The sequence below is a fragment of the Chelonia mydas genome, chromosome 9 (assembly GCF_015237465.2).
Source record: "Chelonia mydas isolate rCheMyd1 chromosome 9, rCheMyd1.pri.v2, whole genome shotgun sequence".
In the NCBI taxonomy this organism is placed as follows: Eukaryota; Metazoa; Chordata; order Testudines; family Cheloniidae; genus Chelonia; species Chelonia mydas.
In genome coordinates, this window is record NC_057855.1 from 81,971,512 (window position 1) to 81,991,889 (window position 20,378).

At 44.2% G+C, this 20,378-nt stretch overlaps 1 protein-coding gene across 4 annotated transcripts in view; it reads left to right on the top strand.

The window, feature by feature from the left end:
- Positions 1-20,378, top strand: part of AMOT (angiomotin) — an 83,465-nt gene continuing 63,087 nt past the window's right edge. The window contains exon 1 of one of the 4 annotated variants that reach the window (XM_037908489.2): positions 1-270. The gene's annotated coding sequence lies outside the window, so the exon portion shown is untranslated. The remainder of the gene's footprint in view (positions 271-20,378) is intronic. The other 3 variants (XM_037908488.2, XM_043522308.1, XM_043522307.1) reach the window with 3 other exon arrangements.

A 20,378-nucleotide genomic window follows, 5' to 3' on the forward strand; every position in this document is an offset into this window, starting at 1 on the left:
CTCACGTCTTCCCTGGGGACCTTTGGGGGCGCGTCAGGGGGAGAGAACTACACTTCCCAGCAGCCTTTGCAGCGGGTTCCCACAGTGGGGCATGCTGGGAGTCGTAGTCGGCGGCGCCCGGTGAAAGTTAATCGGCGAAGCGGCGGCAGGCCGTTCCCAGAGCGCCTCGGTGTGTCTCATTCTCGTGCCGGCTTCGGCTTTGTCACCTCCCGGGGGCGCGGCGCAAGATGGATGAAGTGGCGGGCGGCTGCTGGGGCAGGTGCCCGCGGGGTAAGGCGCTGCCCCACAGGGCCGGGGGCAGGATCTACCCGGCGCGCGAGGGTCCGTCCCTGGCTACACCCAGCTGCTGCCCGCGCTCCGCCCCGGGGGCCGGGGGCGTGGGGCCGGCTCGGGTGCAGGCGGGCGCGGCTCCCGGCCGCCCAGGGGCTCTGCACGGGCTGCAAGAGCTTTTCCGCCGCTGCCCTTTGAACTACTTTGTGTCCGCCAACAAAGGGGGGATGCGCCCATCCTCCTCCCCCTCCTCGCTGTCGTGGGGCTTGAAGGGCGTTTGCTGAGAGAGGGATTTGCGGCTCCAGCTCCCTCCAAACGGCAGCGGGGAGAAACAAAACCGGCTGGTTTCCTCCCCTCCCTCCGGAGCCTCGAGAGAGGGGGACTGGCCTCCCCTCGCTGCCCATCTCTTCTCCTTCCTCCCCACCGAGCCCTGCTCTAGTCCCCGCTACTCCCTCCCCAGAGTCCCGGGGATGGGGCTGCCCCGCCCCCGGGCTCCCCGCAGGTGACAGGGGGCGGCCCTCCCCTTCTGTCCCCTTTCCGCACCTGCACCAGAGTCCTGCGGGTGCAGTCTGGCTTTCCTGCCTCTCTGCCCACCCTGTATCGCCCGAGAGGAGCTGTCTTGCCCTCCCCGCAGTTCAAAGGGGTGGGGGGTTGTCTGGCCTCTCTTCCCCCTGCTCCACTCTAGTGGGCCCAGGCAGGAGCTGGAGGGCTGGTTTTGTGGCTAAGGCACTGGGCTGGGACCCTGGAGACCTGTGTCCAGTTCCTGGCTTTACCACAGCTTCCTTTTGTGACCTTGTGGGGTGTGTGTGTCTGTCTGTCTGTCTGTCCATTAATAACTGTGAGATATTTGAATACAAGAGGGGTGGGGGTATTTATCAGACAGAGGAAGGGGCTTCCCTCCAGCTTGTCTTAAAGCCCAGAGAGAGCACATGCCTCTCCCCAACACCAAAGTGTGGGACTGCCCTGTCCACCTGCACCCCCAGCCCCAAACCTGTAGCATAAGAACATAAGAATGGCCCTACTGGGTCAGACCAAAGGTCCATCTAGCCCAGTATCCTGTCTTCTGACAGTGGCCAACGCCAGGTGCCCCAGAGGGAATGAACAGAACAGGTAATCATCAAGTGATCCATTCCCTGTTGCCCATTCCCAGCTTCTGGCAAACACCAGGGACACCATTCCTGCCCATCCTGGCTAATAGCCATTGACGAACCTATCTTCCATAAATTTATCTAGTTCTTTTTTGAACCCTTTATGGTCTTGGCCTTCACAACATCCTCTGGCAAAGAGTTCCACAGGTTGACTGTGCGTTGTGTGAAAAAATACTTCCTTTTATTTGTTTTAAACCTCCTGCCTATTAATTTCATTTAGTGACCCCCCCTAGTTGTTGTGTTATGAGAAGTAGTAAACAACATTTCCTTATCTACTTTCTCTACACCAGTCATGATTTTATAGACCTCAATCATTATCTCCCCTTAGCCGTTTCTTTTCCAAGCTGAAAAGTCCCAGTCTTATTAATCTCTCCTCATATGGAAGCTGTTCCATACCCCTAATAATTTTTGTTGCCCTTTTCTGAAACTTTTTCAATTCCAGTATATCTTCTTTGAGATGGGGCGACCACATCTGCACACAGTATTCAAGATGGGGGCGTACCATGGATTTATATTGAGGCAATATGATATTTTCTGTCTTATTATCTATCCCTTTCTTAATTATTCCCAGCGTTCTGTTTGCTTTTTTGACTGTCGCTGCACATTGAGTGGGTGTTTTCAGAGTACTATCCACAATGACTCCAAAATCTCTTTCTTGAGTGGTAACAGCTAATTTAGGCGCCATCATTTTGTTGCCCAGTCACGAGAGATCCCTTTGTAGCTCTTTGCAGTCTGCCTGGGTCTTAACTATCTTTACTAATTTTGTATCATCTGCAAATTTTGCCACCTCACTGTTTACCCCTTTTCCAGATCATTTATGAATATGTTGAATAGGACTGGTCGCAGAACAGACCCCTGAGGGACATAACTATTTATCTCTCTCCATTCTGAAAACTGACCATTTATACCTATCCTTTGTTTCCTATCTTTTAACCAGTTACCAATCCATGAGAGCATCTTCCCTCTTATCCCGTGGCAGCTTACTTTGCGTAAGAGCTTTTGGTGAGGGACCTTGTCAAAGGCTTTCTGAAAATCTAAGTACACTATATCCACTGGATCCCCTTGGTCCATAATGCTTGTTGACCCCCTCAAAGAATTCTAGTAGATTGGTGAGGCATGATTTCCCTTTACTAAAACCATGTTGACTCTTCCTCAACAAATTATGTTAATCTATATGTCTGACAATATTGTTCTTTATTATAGTTTTATTATAACATCTACATAAAGATTCTGCTCTCTTTTTCCATCCGTCCCCTAGGCCTCTTTAAATTCGAAAGAGGGTAAGTGAATCCATACCCACCAGCTGGGATGTGTCAAGAGAACAAACTTTTCACTCAGTTTACAATAATCCCAGCAGAGTCAGTAGTTATAGTTTTGTGCCGCTTCCAGCAAATCGCATTTAGCTCCATAAATTTATTTCAGTTCTTTGTTCTTGAATAAGTGTCGGGATCCTGCTAATCACTGCAGCCTTGGGCAGGGTCTGGGCCTAATGATCTTTGAGGCCAGGCACTGAGGTAATGGCAAATTGGGAGAATATGTAGGTTGGGATTCTGTCTTCGTTAAACGTATTAAATATCCACTATGACCCTGCAATCCAAGCACAGGGAATAAATCCTATTAATTTCAGTGGGCTATTTACCTGTGTAAGGGATGCAAGATTAGGCAGTAAAAGCTAGATTTTGGGTACTGATGAAGCATAGCATATAAATTGGACCCAAGGTGGGTTTAAATCTCCTTTGTTCTCTTGGAGGCAGCTAGGAGCTGATAGACCCCTCCACATAAATTGGAGCAGCCCAAGGTTCCTACATCAGTGGCTTCCTAGGGGTGGTTCTGTCAGTTCTGCAGCACAAGGCTCTTCAGTAATGCCCCTTCCTGCTGCTGCTTCCTATGCTGGAGGAATCCTCAGCGGCTTGGTTCGCATGTCTCAAAGGGGCCACAGCAGAGACCAAAGTTCTGGCACTAACTGTCACTTCACATAAAATTAGTGGTTTAATCCTGGCAAAGAGCCTGGTTTCAGTCCCAAAGCGGTGTGATAGAAGCAGGAGATACGACTTGTTCAGGGGAGGAGAGCTTCTGCTTTAATTTAATTTTGATTCCAATATATAATAATAATACCTAGTGTTTACTTAGCACTTTTCATCAGTAGAATTCAAAGTGCTTTACAAAACAGGTAAGTATTATTATTCCCATTAAGAATGCCTGTCACAGGCACTGGGCACCCTCCACAGATAGTTAAGAATACAATCCAGTTAATGAAAGCAGCAGTGACAACCAATGACCTTTTCCCACACACAAGAAGCCATTCCACAAAACCACAATTTCCACATCAAATAAAACTCCATACCGTATTAGCTCCCAAATCTCAATTCTCCTCAAGCACCTGCTCAAATCAAAGGGCTTTGTGGCCTTGTAGATTAATGTATTTAGGTTATTACAGACCAAAGGAAGGGGAGCTGGGGAGTGAATTCCAGGGTTGAGGGGCCTCAGGGAGAATATTCTGTCAGTTGGTCCCTTATCCAAGTTCCGTCATTCGAATACGTATGTGCATGTTAGGGAGCTTATTCGAACCTAGAGTCTGAACCTATCAGAGTTGGCCCTGGATCTACTTCAGTCTATTCATAGACGAGAAAGAATAATTCAAAATTAGAGATTGCCCAGAATTGGAACTCAGAATCTAAATTTAGTTTACATGACTCCTAAGACGAGGGAAACTTTGTGAAGAATGCTGGGCCAAAATTTTATAAGGTCAGTATGTGACGCTTTGTCATAAATGGATCTGAATTCTCTTGTGTCAGCCTCAAACCCAAACTCTGAATCCTATCCTAGTGCTAAACCAGATCTATGTATTTTGTCCTCTTCCTCTGCCTATTGGAAACAGAACACCCCAGGATTGATGTTTCCCTACATTGGTCACTTTGAGTACCACTACAGACAATATCCTCTTCCGCAGTCTGAGTGCTTGATGTCATGTCACAGTTATTCCCTAGGAATGTGTCTGCCCTGGATTGTGATGATAATGCTCAATGGTGACCTAATTGCCGCAGTCTCACTGTGTAGGAAAAGTACTTGTTTGTGGCCTCTTGGTATGTCTTCTCACCAAAGAGATCATTGCCTCACAATACAATGTGCCTGGTCTAGCTTTCCCACCATTGCTACCACTGTGGAATTGCACCAGTCCTAGTACAAGGGTGGGAAATTTCTTGAAAATTGCCAGTATAGAAGGAACCTCAAATCTTAGGTGGAACTAAAGAGAAAGGAACAATGGTCTAGGTGCCATTTCTGGTGCTGCTGCAGAATTAGGGCTAGATCTGCAAAGGGGACTTAGACTCAGCATAGCAGCACCCCATTTTTAGGTGTCGTGCCTCGGAATCGAATCCACAGCTCTGAAATAGGTGACCAGGTTTCCTGGACAATGCCTGGGAAAATTAGGCACCTAAGAAGGGGATCCACCAAGCCAGCAAGCTGAACAAGGAGCTGCTTAAGCTATCCAATGGGAAATGCTGCAGAGAAAGGTGGGGCCTAAGTCTTGCCCCTCAAAAGGAATTAGCCACCTAACTCTGGGTCAGAGGGGGGTGCCTCCCTCTACTCAGAAGACAAGCCACGACTCCTTTTCTGAAGTTAGATGCCTACGCCAGGTTAGCCCTTTCTCTCATAAAGGTGGTGAAGGATGTGGGAGACCTGGGTTCAAATCCCCATTTTGCCCGATGTGGAACAGGAAGTTGAACCCAGGTCTCCCATGTGAACATAGCGCCCACTGGGCTAGGGTAATCTGGGGTGGAAGTTTCTCCTGGTGGAGCTGTTCTACTTTGTATGAAATGCTTAAATGTTTGTTGGGCCAGGGAGAGTGAGTGAGAATAATTGTATTGCCCAGTGGTTAAGGCATTCACCAGGGATGTGGTAGAACCAAGTTCAAATTGCTGTTCCAATGAGTATTTAATTATTTATACAAAGTGGAGTAGCTACAACAGGAAAGATTGAGGGTAGCCTTCCTCAGAATATCTTAGAGCCCTGTGATCAGGGCACTCACCCGGGACATGAGACCTGCATTCAAGTCCCTGCTCCCCAGAAGGTTGACTGGGGGTCTATACCCTGGCCTGTTGGACATAAGGGGGGGTGCGGGGTGATCCCATCACCACAGCTATGTTTTTGTGCAAGGCCTGGTCTGGTAGGTGTCCTCTGAGAACATTTACTGACCTGGGCTCTGCAGGGGAGATTTGTGGGGGAACCCCTAATTGAGGATCCTGCTGGGGCTTATGCATGAGCTAGGCAGTGGGTGTCAAGATTTAAGCAGCTGTATGCATGCCCACTGCAGGTTGGATTGTTTCAAATCAAAGCAATTTAAATCACTGATTTTAATCGTCATTTAAATCAGCAAGCAGGGAACCTTGATTTAAATCTGTAAAGCCACTGTGAATGTAAGGCATGGTTAAAGTTTAAAGTATTAATCACCTACATACATACTGTAATATTGGATGTATTCTAAATGCCTGAGAGAGTTGACCTATGGAGGGAAGAGGGGGAATGGAGAGAAGCTGGGAGGCAGAGAATGGAGGAAGAGAAAGCAGTGAGGAGGAGACAAAGGAAGTGAAATGGTAACAGAGAAACTCAGGGCAAGTGTAAACTGGTATGGGCACTGTAGCACTATAGCATAGATGTTTCCTATACTGATGTAGGTAATCCACCTCCCTGAGCGGTGGTAGCTAGGTTGATAGAACAGTTCTTCCATTGACCTAGCTGTGTCTACACAGGGAGTTAGGTCAGCTTTTCACACCCCTGGGTGACATAGGTAGGTCAATCTAAATTTTAAGTGAAGACCAAGGCTGAGAGTATGGGACTATATGAATTGCAGAGAAATGGGAGGGGAAGAGATGGGCTGGAAGGAGACTGGGGAAAAAGCAGTGTGCTGGATTGTTTGGTGAGCATTATGGAGGTGACTGTGGCTGTGTGTCACACCAAGCATCCCTGTGTGTCCTCCAGCACACTCTAAAATGTCACCTATGGGAGAAAGGGAAGATGATTCCCGGTAGAATACATGTTCACACAATGAAGCCTTTAGTTTCTTCGACTGCATGTCTGTAGAGAGCTCATTGCTACCCTGTGACCCCAGGAGACACTTCCATTTCCTTTCATGTGCCAGTGTTTGGCCAGCGGATGTAGGTGGGGCACTATTGGGTTCTCTTATTAACTCTTTAATTCACTGAATTTCCTAGTCTTGGTAGAACTAGATATTTGCATAGTGTGATCAAATAGAAGATTCAGGTTCCTTTACAGGGAGGCTGTTGTGCTGCCTCAGTCCTGTTACAGTGACTCTTACGTGTGTTTGCTTTTGATGTCCGAAGCTTAGGAGTCTGCATGCGTGACCAAGGGCCAGAGCTGACTACTGAATTCATATTTCTGACTGAGGTGAGGGTTAGTATGAGTATGGGGAGAGGGGTATACGAGCAGCCCAGCAGGTACAACACAGCTAATAAAAGGGAGAAATGTCCACACTTTCTGTGGTATAAGTGCCCTGTACTGGTGTCACAATTCCTCTCGAATTCTTTCGACTCCTGCTTTTAGCACTTTCTGATATTGCAGTGATCTCTTTGTGTATACCTGCCATGGTCCTGAGTATCAGTGTCTTGAAAAGTGTGGAGCCTCATGTTTGAAACCACCTGGCACTTCGAGTAAGAGTAGGAGTTTGCTTTGGCTGCCTTTGTTCCCCACACGGTTTGTGCAACGTGCTGTGTGTCATTTGGCTGTCACCCTCCACCCCAGAGTTAACTGCATCTCACTGGTGATTGTATGGTTAAAAAGTGCTTTGGGATTGTATGTAAGCGGAAAGTGTTATTAGGATGAAGCTCTCCAGAACCAGAATGCATTGGATCAATTGCTGTTGAAATTGACTTTGCTATATGTTGAATCTTATCTATTTGTTTTGTACTATTGATTATCATTATTATTATTTATTTATTCTTGGTAGCCCTCACAATTGTATTTGGTTTAGGGTTATAAAACTCTCTATAGATGTCCGTCCTGTTGTCTTTATGGTCGTCCCGTAAATTAAAATACACAATGCAAAATACACTATAAAGGATATCTACCAGCTGAGATGAGAATGGTAAAATAGACCCAAGCCCCTGCAGCAGTCAGTCCATCCCCTCCCCCAACTTCTGCCAACTGTTCTGGCTGCTTTCTCCAAACCACTGCCCTTGTCTCAGTTTTATCTGGATTACGTAGCAAACAGCCCTCACCCAGTCCCATGGTTTTTAGGGTCATATATAAAAGAACCCAAGGCCAGATTTTGGAGTGTTCAAGCATCCACAATGAGGGTTAGATTTTCAAAAGAGCTCCACTCCCATTTAGGCACCTAATTAAGGGTCGTATCTTCAAAAGTGCTTGGCATCCAGCAGCTCCCATTGTGATGCTTACGGCCAGTTTTCAAAAGACCTCCGTACGTTGGGTGCTGAACTCCTGAAAATTCCATCCAGAAGCACTGGGTGATTTGTTCCACTGCTGTGGCCAGGTCAGCTGTGGTAGAGATGTGAAGATGGGTTTCTTCAGCCTGGTGAATAAATTGCAGCCTGTGCCCCCTCATTAAATGTTGCCAACAAGAAAGAGCTCTTGAGGCAGAGGCAAGGGTTGAAACAGACACAGCGGTAAAAACTCCAGCAGCAGGTCTGTAGTGCGGCTCGTACTGTTGAATTGATGGAGATGCATGCCAAAGCCCCATGTATTTTTAAAAAATTAATTTCTTTATGTATGTGTTTAATACCTTAGGCCAATATTTGTGAGGCCTTTTGAGATCCTTGGATCAAGTATATTATATAAGGGTCTGATCCCAAGCCCATTACAGTCCATCAAAAGAATCCCATTCCTGTTTTCAAGACATTTAAACAACAAAACAGAAACCATTTTAAGCAGCTTAATGTGTATTTATAGAAGAGACGAGTCTCCAAGAAATAACTTGAATATCATGGCTTTTCATTACTGTATATTAAGAAGGAAATCAGAAGAACAAAAAGCTACTTTTGAAAAGTGTTCAATGGGAAACAAACTCGCAAAACCCAGGAAACTCAAACCTAAGGCTAATGAATACTCTGTCCTGAACTCACATTGTCTCTTTTGTTTCCCCACACTCTCATGAGCTGCACACAGATTCAGTTTGCCAGTCTTAACCCTTCTGACTGAGGTCTGCTCTACATACAGTTTTTGTTCTGGTATAACTATGTTGGGGTGGGGTGTGATTTTTATTTTTTACCGATATAGTTATACCGATGCAACCCCTAGTGTGGATGCAATACAACTTGTATAAATACCAGTATAACTGAGTCTGCACTGGGGGAGGTGTACCACTTTAACGATACTATATTTTAACTATATAACTTTTGTGTGTAGACAAGGCTTATGCGTACACCAGGAGAATTAGGACCTGTGACACACCGCCATTGCAGTTTCATGATGGAAGCTCTAGTGCAGATAGGGCTTAGAGCAGGTCTGGACTGCACTTTAGTTAAAAAGCCAGTGGCTAGCCTACACTAGCTGTTCCGCTGTTGATACTACTGGCACAGCTGCACCCATGCCAGTGCTACAGTGGGAAATTTGAAGGAAAAACAGTGCTGTGTAGATGCACCTTTAATGTGCTGCTGTTACTTGTCACAGCAGTAATGAAATTGATGGAATGCCATAATTGAGGATCGGATAGCTGGAAGATTCAGCGTTATGGAAGCCCTGTTCTGACAGATTGTGTCTGGACTATTCAGTAGCGCAGAACAGGTGCTTTCTACTGTGAACAGCAGTAAAAACAGGATGTTTACTACCTGCAACAGTTAAATTTATTCCAGTATGGACCAAATTATAAATAATGGTTTCTGAGCTGGCAAACATAATGATCTGCTAGGGTGATCTGGCCTCTTAAAAGTGACTGTTCTGTCTGCCAAAGTTTAGCAATCTGTTTAGTGTTGCTGTTGTTTGTTAAGTTGAAATGGGTCCAATTTATAGCCCATTTAAAAAAAATGGCATATTGTGTTTTTAAAATAGAATTGATTTTCTTTGTTCATTTTTCCTCTAAATGGCCTATTAAACTTGGTATCACCAGCAGAGGATGCTGGTGCTCTGTCAGAACTCAATCTCATCTCAAGCATCTCAAACGGATTGGAAAAATCTGATTAGACCTTGTTCCGTGATCAAATCTGTACTTTTTTTATTTTAGGAAAAGAAAGTTTCAATCAATTATCTGATACTCACTGTCTTGCTGCTTTTAGTTCCGTCAAAGGAGAAATGTAATTCTAAAAATTATTCATTTGCTTAAAGAAAAGGAGTACTTGTGGTACCTTAGAGACTAACCAATTTATTTGAGCATAAGCTTCCGATGAAGTGAGCTGTAGCTCACGAAAGCTTATGATCAAATAAATTGGTTAGTCTCTAAGGTGCCACAAGTACTCCTTTTCTTTTTGCGAATACAGACTAACACGGCTGTTACTCTGAAACCTGCCATTTGCTTAAAAAAACTTGATGTTGGTTGTCTTTTTTGCTCTCTCTCTTTCTCTCTCTCACCAACCTTTGAATAGAGTTTCATGTGTTTTGTCCTCAGCAGAGATTATCCTCCTTTTTAGATAATGTATTCTCATTTCACTGCTTCTTTTTAATTTTTTGGTCAGAGTTAATATTCAGAATCAGTTTAATATTTAATGCTGCTTTTATTGGGAGGATATAGGCTGATCCTGTAATTAGTTCCACTCAGATGTAGGGGAAGCGGGAGGTGTCTGTGTGTGTGGAGCTCGTTGTAGGATTGAGGCTATACTCTTATTCTTGCAGGGGGGTGGATAAAAAGATCAATTAGATCTCTTTCAGCTCTCAATTCTGTGACTCTAATATTAAAAGTGAGCTGCAAAGGACTTAAATACAAATGGGCTTGTGTTCTTTATTTCTTTTTCTTTTCTTGTTATTGTTGTTACTTTGCTTCTTTATGATGTATAAAGAGGGCCTGAAAGATCTTTCTTTTTTCCGAAAAGAAAATTTGCCTTTTTTAGCCTTAGGAATATCAAGAATATGAAGTCTGCTTCTTCTGGAGGACTTGCTGAATGTCTCAGAACATGTTCTATTGTGAGTTCTCAGAACTGCGTATTGAAATTTTAGTAAACACTTCCTTTCTTCAAAATGTTCAATAATCACTGCAGTTAAATAGCTGTTAACAACACAAAACAATACACTATCTGACTAAACATCCCTTTTCCTTCTCACTTGCTAAACTTTCATTCTTTTGTGGTATCATCATATTGTTAGTTCTTCATCATAGAGTCGTACAGGGCAAATTCTAATTTCAAATGCAAAAAAAGTGTGTGTGTATATCTATATTATAATATATAAAAATATGGCTTTCTATGTACAACACAAAGAGGGGGAAAAAAGAGATGCACGAGTCTAATATTTTTCTTTGTAAGTGACCTTTAAGACAAATAAACTGCAGTGTAGAACAGAAGCATTAATTTTGGTTGGGAAGAGTAAATTGTATAATTTTCATTGTGGTGAAGTATTGATTATACTGGAATTCCATGTCCTCTATCACTTTTTATTGTAGCACCTTTCCTTAATAATGTGTCTACATTAGGGGGAAAAAAGGAGATCAGTAGAGTAATATTAATAATAATACAAATAATTACTGATATCACTGGTAATGGCGTTTGTGATTGATATTCCCACATTTAAATAGTCATTGATGAATATGACCTAATTTGATCAAATGATCACTGTGTTGAAGTGCATGGAAAGCGGCCCCTGCACTACAGCGCCTTTTTATACACTGTTTTATAACACACAGTCCACTGTGGATCTGATCCAAAGCCCACTGGAGTCAATGGAAGTCTTTCCATTGATTCCAGTGGGCTTTAGATCAGATCCTATGTAGAGACAAACAGTAAACTTTTAAATCCTAAAACACTTCAGTAATAGTATTTTACACCCAAAGATCTCAGCATGCTCACAGGTCCTCTGTGAGATAGGTCCTTATTAATATACTTGGTTTAAAGATGATTAAATCAAATCCCTTCTTACGAATCTGATCTTGAAGCCTTTTCTTAGGCAAAACTCCCATGTACGTCCGTGGGAGTTGGGCATGAATATAGCCAGAGTGAAGCCAATACATTTAATTTAATTTTTCTGTAGTCGGTGATTGCTTAGCAGCATTCTAACTATTTCTTCCAAATTGCTCTGTAAAAGGGGGCCTGTGCTTGCTAATTATAGCACTTCCCTTACAGGCTGTAGCCGAAAGGGATTAACGGTGGAAACATTGTCGCTCATTTTGTTTTCCATTTTCAGTGGGTGAGGCTGCTTTTGTTCCACTGCACACACTAAAGTCCCAACTACTCTGTGCTGGGAACTGGGTTAAGGAACTGTGTTTAAACCGCCAATCCTAGTATTAGCTGGAACCATGTTCCTCAATTCAGTGTAAAGCCTGGGATAAACAGGGTCTGAGGCTATCTATGACCATGTCTACACTACAAATTTTGGTCGACGCTAGTTACGTTGGCATAAAGCCGCCACAATTAGTATAGTGCTTGTGCGCATGTGTACTTGGCTCCTTCCATCAGCGTTGCACATACTCACCAGGAGTGCTTGTGTCAATGAACAGTGTGGTAGGTATCCTGATGTACAACTCACCATTGTTCAGCGCACTATTTTTGGGGAAGTTTTGGCAGTCCGTGGTGGGACAGAAATGAGTCTAGCAGGGGTGGCTGTGAGCAAAGGGTCAACTTCCCAACATGCCACTCTCTCCACCCCATAATTTTTGTGACTTTGTAAAAATTTCACAAACCCATGCATCCTCCCCCCCCTCCCTGTCAGCCTTCTCTGACAGAAGCATGTGGCATACACAGCTCTATGCTACTATCATAAGTGTTGCAAACATTGGATGGTATTTGCAGAGCTGTAAGAAGAACCACATCAGCGGGGAACATGATGATTTCTTGGAGGGCAGATTGGTGTGGAACATAGTGAGAACCAATTCAAGGTTGTTGGTGGCATTCACAGAGCAGCCATAGATGGTGGAGCGCTGCTTTTAGGCCTGAGAAACAGGCACTTACTGGTGGGATTGCATTGTAATGCGGGCTTGGGATGACGAGCAGTGACTGCAGAACTTTCAGATGCACAAGGCTACATGCATCCGATGAAGTGAGCTGTAGCTCATGAAAGCTTATGCTCAAATAAATTTGTTAGTCTCTAAGGTGCCACAAGTCCTCCTTTTCTTGTTCCTGGATCTGTGTGCTAACCTCTGCCCAGGCCTCCAGCAGGAGGACACCAAAATGAGAGCTGCACTGAAAGTGGAGAAGCAAGTAGTGATCTCACTGTGGAAACTTGCAGCATTGGGTTGCTGCTGGTCAGTGGGAAATCATTTTGGAATTGGAAAATCCACTGTGGGGGCTGTTGTCATGCAAGTGTGCAGGGCCATTAATTGTCTCCTGCTGTGACTTTTGGCAATGTGCAGGATATAAGGGATAAATTCGCAGTAATGGGGTTCCCGAACTGTAGTGGTGCAATAGACAGCACCCATGTCCCCAGATCAACTTGCCTTTGAGTACATCAACAGAAAGGGCTACTTTTCTATGGTTATGCAAGTGTTGGTGAATCATCGGGGACGCTTCACCGACATCAGTGTTGGCTCTGAATATTGGCAGCCTTTTCCACAGCCAGTGGCGATTTTAGCTGATATCTCACTCCTGAGGGTAACAAAGGCACAGAGAGCGCAGCTGCTGCTGGTGTCCCAAAAGCTGCCTAGGCCCACATGCTGCTAGCTTATGTGCTACAATGGTGTCTGCTGAAGTTATGGCTGACTGGCATAGGAAAGTGTCCTACCATGGAGGAATAAATATGGCTGCTATCCATAGAAACCTTTGACAGATGATTGCAGAGTACATCTGTGACAGTTGCATCAAGATCTCTCAGGAGGATTCAAGGGTCATCTCTGTATACATAAACAAACTGCTTCTTAGCGCCCCCCGTAACTCTACAGAAGAATGAAAAGCAGATTAACACCGCTACCCCTCTTTGTTGTACTGCTGTCTCTTCTAGTGAGAGTAAATTAATGAAAAATTAATGGCTGTGACCTGTTAAGTTGGGGCACCATCAGTACATCACTGTAATGGGAAACACATTTGCACACTTACCCAAGGTTCCTTACCCTGCATCGGGCTTACCCGTGCTCGACTGTCGGGACTTATTGGTCTGCGGTGGAATCTCAAACAGGTCCTGGCTCGTGGCATAGCTGGACCACCTGGTCACATGTTCCCCTCCTCTTCCTTTCCTCCTCCTCCTCCTCATCCTCACTATTTACACTAGGAGCCCGTGTCTTGGGCTCCTTGAAGGTATCCATGGTGGCGTACAGTGTCTATACCAAGTATGTGATGCAGCTCTTTGTAAAACCGGCAGGTCTGTGGCTTGGCACCAGATCGACTATTGGCCTCCTTGGCCTTCTGATATGGCTCACGCAGTTCCTTTGCTTTCACATGGCACTGCTGCTGATCTCTGTCATAACCCTTCTCCTGCATCCGCCTTGCAGTCTGCTTGTAGATGTCAGTGTTTCTACAACCGGTCCATAGCTGTGCTGCATAATCTGGTCTCCTCACAGGCCCAGGAGATGCAATATCTCCTGTCTACTACTCCAAACTGGAGCACATCTGGAGCGTGTAGCTGGCATGGTAAGCTGGACAGTTGCACGCAACAGTGGAGAGCAGGTAGTATGCTTGCCAAGCTGGAAAATCAGGAAAAGGTATTTCAAAAATTCCCAGGGCTTTAAAGGGGACAGGGCCTTCCAGTCTCTGTGACCCCTGGGCAGCAGAGTTCACAATTGTGATCAGAGTGGTCAGTGTTGGGCATTGTGGGACAGCTGCTGGAGGACTGTTAGGGTTGCCATAAGTAATGCAGTGTCTACACTTGTGCTGTGTCAACCTCAGTACATAGACCATGGCTCAGTGCTGCTCAGGAAGGTGTTACTGCGTTGCTGTAATGGGGTACTTACATGGGTAAGAGACCAATTTAAGTGTAGACACATGCACAGCTAGGTAGAAGCAAGGTGGCTTATGTCAACCTAACTTTGTAATGTAGACCAGGCCGATGTAAAAGTTTTCTACAGTAATTACTTTCCCCGCAGCAGTTTGCTAAATTACACGGTCATTAAAATTGTATTGTGTAGAATTAGCAGGTTAATAAACTGCTGTAGAAAGACACCCGTGAGCACTGAGGGGGGAAACAAGACCGTATGGCCGATGAGAGAGAAAAGATGGGTAAGGCAATATCTTTTATTGGACCAACTTCTGCTGGTGAGAGAGATGAGCTTTCAAGCTCTCCATTGAAGCTCTCCATTAGATATGGCTCATAACTGTTCAAATGTCTGTATTCTGGAAAGCAGAATTTTCCCTAATAACCCCAAACATGCTAGGTTTTACAGTAGTAATTTTTAATATCATTGGGATGCAAGTACCCATCATTACCATCTCATGGTGTACGAAGACCTGTTTCACATTGAATGTATGCCTCATCCTCACTTCTGCTGGGCCAAGTAGATTGACCTTTCTCTTTTCACAAGGCGCAGTTCTCAGCTGAGGAGAAGTTTTAAGGAGACTTTTCTTGTATGTAGTGTTATCCACTGGATAAAATATGGGAAAGGCATCATGAGTCTTTTGGGTTCTATTCCTGGCTCATCCTTTGGCTCACTAACGTTGGGCAAATCACTTATCCCCTCTGTACCTCCAGTCCCTTCTCTATAAAGCAGCAATAATGATTCTTAGCCAACTTTGTAGCACTGGGATCTGTGGACGAAAATAAAAACAGAATATTCTTATAATTCCTTTTTAACCACTGCATTCGCTCAGAATAAAGCCCTTGATGTTAATGATCTTATTTATATGGGGAGAGCAAGACAAGGAAATATTCTCTCTCATAACTACCTGTTCTTTGGCTCCTCTACCTTCAGTAAACTTCCTAGCCACATCTCTTTTTCTGGCTCCATCCTGTAAGTTTCTATTGATTGTGTGATCTTTTCATATTACAGTATTTAACTCAGTCTGCAGCTTTAGCTCGAAATTCCATAAATCTCTGAGTGAAATGAATGTGTAGGGCCATATTCTCTTCTCTGGCAACTTTGTGCCACTCTCACAGTGGGGAACTCACTGGCTTTGGAGAGCCAGTATAACCACTGCCCCCTCTGGAGCTTTCAGTGTAGGAGGGAGGCTGGGGCAAAAGGGGAACGGCCACAGTGCTGCTGTGATCTGTGTAGTCTCAGCTGACATAATGGCCCCAGGGGCCATAACCAGCAACACACTTTCTATGCCAGGGATGGGGGTGGCACTGGTGTTGCAGCATTTACACCCCCTCAGCTGTATTTAGTGGACATTAGGCTTAGCTGGGAATCTGTCCCATTTAGTGAGGGTGATATGAGCAGCTTCCTAAACTCCAGCTGCTGAGGAGAAAAGAGAACAAAGCTGCAGTGGTTACTGAAGGGAGAAATTTTAAATGAAGGCATTTTAAAGAATGCAAAGAGCGGCAGCCCCTCAAAAATCATAGATTGGGGGATCCCAGGTTATCAAGTACTATTCTAGGAATAGGATGGGCTCAGGATTTATTTTTCTACTTCCAAATTTTTTCCACAGTGATATTTATCTTCTCTGCCTTGAATACACCTATTGTAACCTTTGCATGATTGCATAACTTGGCCGGAGAATGCTGGCGTGGTTATTAGGAACCTCTTTCTTGTGCTGTTTCCTGAATTCCCACATTCTAGTGTGATCTGTGTGTGGAAAACTGCTAGGTTCCTTCATCTGGCAGCACTTTAGTCAGTGTGTGCCATAGCTCACGAGTCCTGCGCTAGCTGGAGGGGTGGGGGAGTGAGGATGCAAAGGAAGAACGTTTTCTGAGGAGAATTTGGATTTCATGCATCTCTCTTTGTTCTTTTCCTGTTCAGATAACGCTGTTATCGCTGATTGGTTTAAAAAAGCGCTGCACTAATGTTCTTTTGAATAAACAGAGGAAGATGACTTGAGGTTAATATGCCTTGGGCAAGGCAAGCCATTTTTCACAGTGTGAATTTAAAAATATTTTGCTTTGTTGATGAACCTCCATTTGCCATGCCACAAGTTTTCTTTTGGGATGCAGGAGGTAGGCAGTTATGTGGTAGGATCATATATTTCAGGGTTATTTATAAATGTTTCATCCAGCTATAGCTATGTATTTCCAGCACACTCCTCACCATAACTTCTGGCATATATTGTGCTCTGTTTACCTGTTCTAGCTGTAAATGTTGTGGGAATGTTAATGAATTGTTTACATGTGTTCCTACTTTTGTTTTTGCTAAATTTTTCCAGCGAATGAGCATCAGTTACAGAAAAAAACTTGTGTGTTTATATGTGCAGGCTTTTGGAATTTCTGGGGGAGGGTTGCTTTATTTTCCTGAAGTTGTTTCCAGATTATTTTTATAATAGATTTGTGAACATATGTAAATAAGTCTTGTGGGTAAAGCAGTTAAAAGGTGAAGGGCCACATCAGGCTGTCCTTCCTCACAATAATAGTCCCACTGAACTGACTTGAATTGGACAAGACAAGGTGGATGACGTATGTGGCTGCCAGCTTTCTAATTGCACAAAACTGAACGTCCCTACCTCACCCCTTCTACAAGGCCCGGCCCTGGCCCTTCTCTGAGGCACTACCCCCCGCTCACTCCAGGCCCCCTCCATCTGTCACTTGCTCTCCCCCACCCTCACTCACTTTCACTGGGCTGGGACAGGGGGTTGGGGTGCAGGAGAGGGTGAGGGCTCCAGCTGGGGGTGTGAACGCTGGGGTGGGGCCAGAAACGAGGAGTGTAGGAGGGGGCTCTATGCTGGGGCAGGGGGTTGAGGTATGGGAGGGAGTGAGGGCTCCGGCTGGGGGTGCAGGCTCTGGGGTGGGTCTGGGGATGAGGGGTTAGGAGTGCAGGAGGGAGCTTCGGGCTGGGGCCAAGGGGTTTGGAGTGTGGGAGTAGGATCAGGACTGGGGCAGGAGGCTGAGGTGCAGGCTCCAGGAGGGAGTTGGGTGAGGGAGGGGGCCCAGGGCTGGGGCAGGGGGTTCAGGTGCAGGAGTGGGTGCGGGCTCCAGGAGGGGGCTCAGGGCTGGGGCAGAGGGTTGGGGTGTGGGAGGGAGTGCAGGGTCTGGGAGGGAGTTTGGATGCGGAAGGGGGTTTCGATCTGGGGCAGGGGGTTTGGGGTGCAGGCTCAGGCCGGGTGGCACTTACCTAAGGCAGCTCCTGGTAGGGGCTAAGGCAGGCTCCCTGCCTACCCTGGAGTTTTAATGGCCTGGTCAACAGTGGTGACTGGAGCTGCTAGGGCTGCTAGTTGAAAGCCGGACGCCTGGCAACCCTAATGCGGTAATGTCTTTTACTGGACAAGTTTTATAATGCAAGCAGCACGGTTTGACCAGTGGCCAGTGGAAACTGCTGCTTGATGAACACTTCTGGAAATTGGTGTTACTTTAAGGCCTGATCCTGCAAAGTAAATGAAGCTACTCAATGGTGCAAATACTTGCAGGCCTTGGGCCTGAACTATAAAATGAGGGAGATGAATTGCCATGATGGATAGACCTCTTCCCTCCTTTCTTTTTCATCTTATTCTTTCTTGAATTGCAAGTTACTGAAAGAGGTCGTCAGAAAACAAATAAACACTGTCACCCCAGTAATCTCCATCCTGCTTTTCAGACAATGAAATGACCTCACAGAGAGGTGATGTGGCAAACAAAGGATTAGAGTTTATTGTATAAAGAAAAGGAGTACTTGTGGCACCTTAGAGACTAACCAATTTATTTGAGCATGAGCTTTCGTGAGCTACAGCTCATCAATGAAGTGAGCTGTAGCTCACGAAAGCTTATGCTCAAATAAATTGGTTAGTCTCTAAGGTGCCACAAGTCCTCCTTTTCTTTTTGTGAATACAGACTAACACGGCTGCTACTCTGAAACCTTTGAGAGGAGGGGCCACATTGTTATCTCAGACCTTGTTTGGATTGGGGATTTGCCCCGATTGCAGGGCAGGGGTGCAGTGTACCCTAGAACAGACAGACGAAGAGGCTATTTGCACCAGTGGAGCGTATCTGTTTCAGGCTCCAGCGCTGGTGTAGATAGCAGCTTTGCCTGACTATGCTAGAGGTTTGCACAATTACAACCATACTAATGGTTGTGGTATTGCCAATCCCAAATGTTGAAAAACCATGAGGCAGGGCCCCCAAAATAATGAGATTGGATTAAAAATAATGAGATTTGGAAATATTACGTTTTGGGTTCTTTCTCTTTGTCTTCTGTTTTTGAAAGGCACGGTGAGGGCGATGTTTTCAAGCTTAACTCTGCAACCGGGATGGCTAGAAAGAAGCTTCCTTAGAATTTCACCTTTCCTTTCCTTTTTTTTTTTTTAAAGGTAATCACATGATTCTAGGAGTTGAGATTTTAAGAAAAAAACAAATCATGAGACTTCGTAAAATCGTGAGAGTTGACAATATTGTGGTTGTATTTGGTACAAATCTAGAGAAGGCATGGAGCATACACTCTTCTCAGATCTATCATTCAGGTGCAATTCTGGGACGGCAATGGGGATTTTAGATGCTCAGAACTTGCAGGTTTGGGCTCTGGAAGAATATTTAACAGTTTTATTTTTGAGTAAAACATTTAGTACAGGGGACTCCTCCTTTAAAGTGTCCTGCTTAAATGCACTTACCTGATTTTCATGTATTTAGTCATCATCTATTTTTTCCACGCTTTCAGTTATTTTCTGCATGTTGTGTAAATTGGAGTTCTCATTTAGCTGTGCTGAATTGACTTGATGTTTTCAAAATGTGGGGCCTAATCCTGGAAACACTTAAGCATATGACTGACTTCATCCAAGTGACTCGTCCCACTGAATTCATATTGATTTTTCTTCTGCATTGAAGTAAGGCTAGATTAGGCCTAATGAACCCAGATCAATATATATTTATTATTATTTCATTATTTATTAAATATCAGTGAATAAGAACTGCACAAATGCACATACGCAAGAACATCCCTTGTTTTTACATCACAATTACTTCCCTACCTCACATGGATGTTGTGAAGCTTAAAGTAATATTTATAAAAGCACTTTGAGATCATTGGATGAAAAGTGCAATGATATGTATTTTATTTATTATTATGTAATTTTACATACAATGGTTTTCGTATAAGTATGTAAACAAATATATATAATAATATTTATATATAAATGACTATATTCATGAAATATATCATATTTATATATTCAAATATATGCTTCAAGCTGTAACATTTTTACAGCTTGATATTTGTAATAGCATTTTGAGATCATTGGATGAAAAATGTTTTATAATAGTGTTTTTCATCCAGTGGTCTCAAAGTGCTTTTACAAGTATCAAGTTGTAAAAATATGTTACAGCTTGAAGTATATATTTGACAATATATAAAAAAATAAATAAAACACATAGTAATCACACTTTTCATCCAATGATCTGAGTGCTTTTACAAGTATCAAGTGGTTAAATATTTTATAGCTTACAATATATATCTTAGTATCTAAATAGGATTGTGTAAATAAACTCATATTTATAGAGAAATCATAGGGCCAGAGTGTGCATGAGCAGTGCACAATGATATGCAGTTAAGGAGCTCACAGTGCTTTTCACCTTCAAAGCCCTTTACCAATATGAACCAATTAGCCACTACAGATAAAAGGCCAACTATTACACTACAAAGTTTGTGCACACATTTAACTTGATTTTCTTCATTCGAATTGCAAGCAAGCTGATTCAGGTGACCAAGGTGAAAGAACGATATCCGATCTCTGGTGCTATCAGCGCTTCCAATTTGTTGAAAGGTATTTTAAGGAATTCAGGAGAGATGCTTGGTTCTATTTTTCCCCCCTTCCTCCTCAAGATTAAAACAGGTTTTTAGCTGCTGCTTCAGGGGGCTGTAGTTCTTCACTAGAT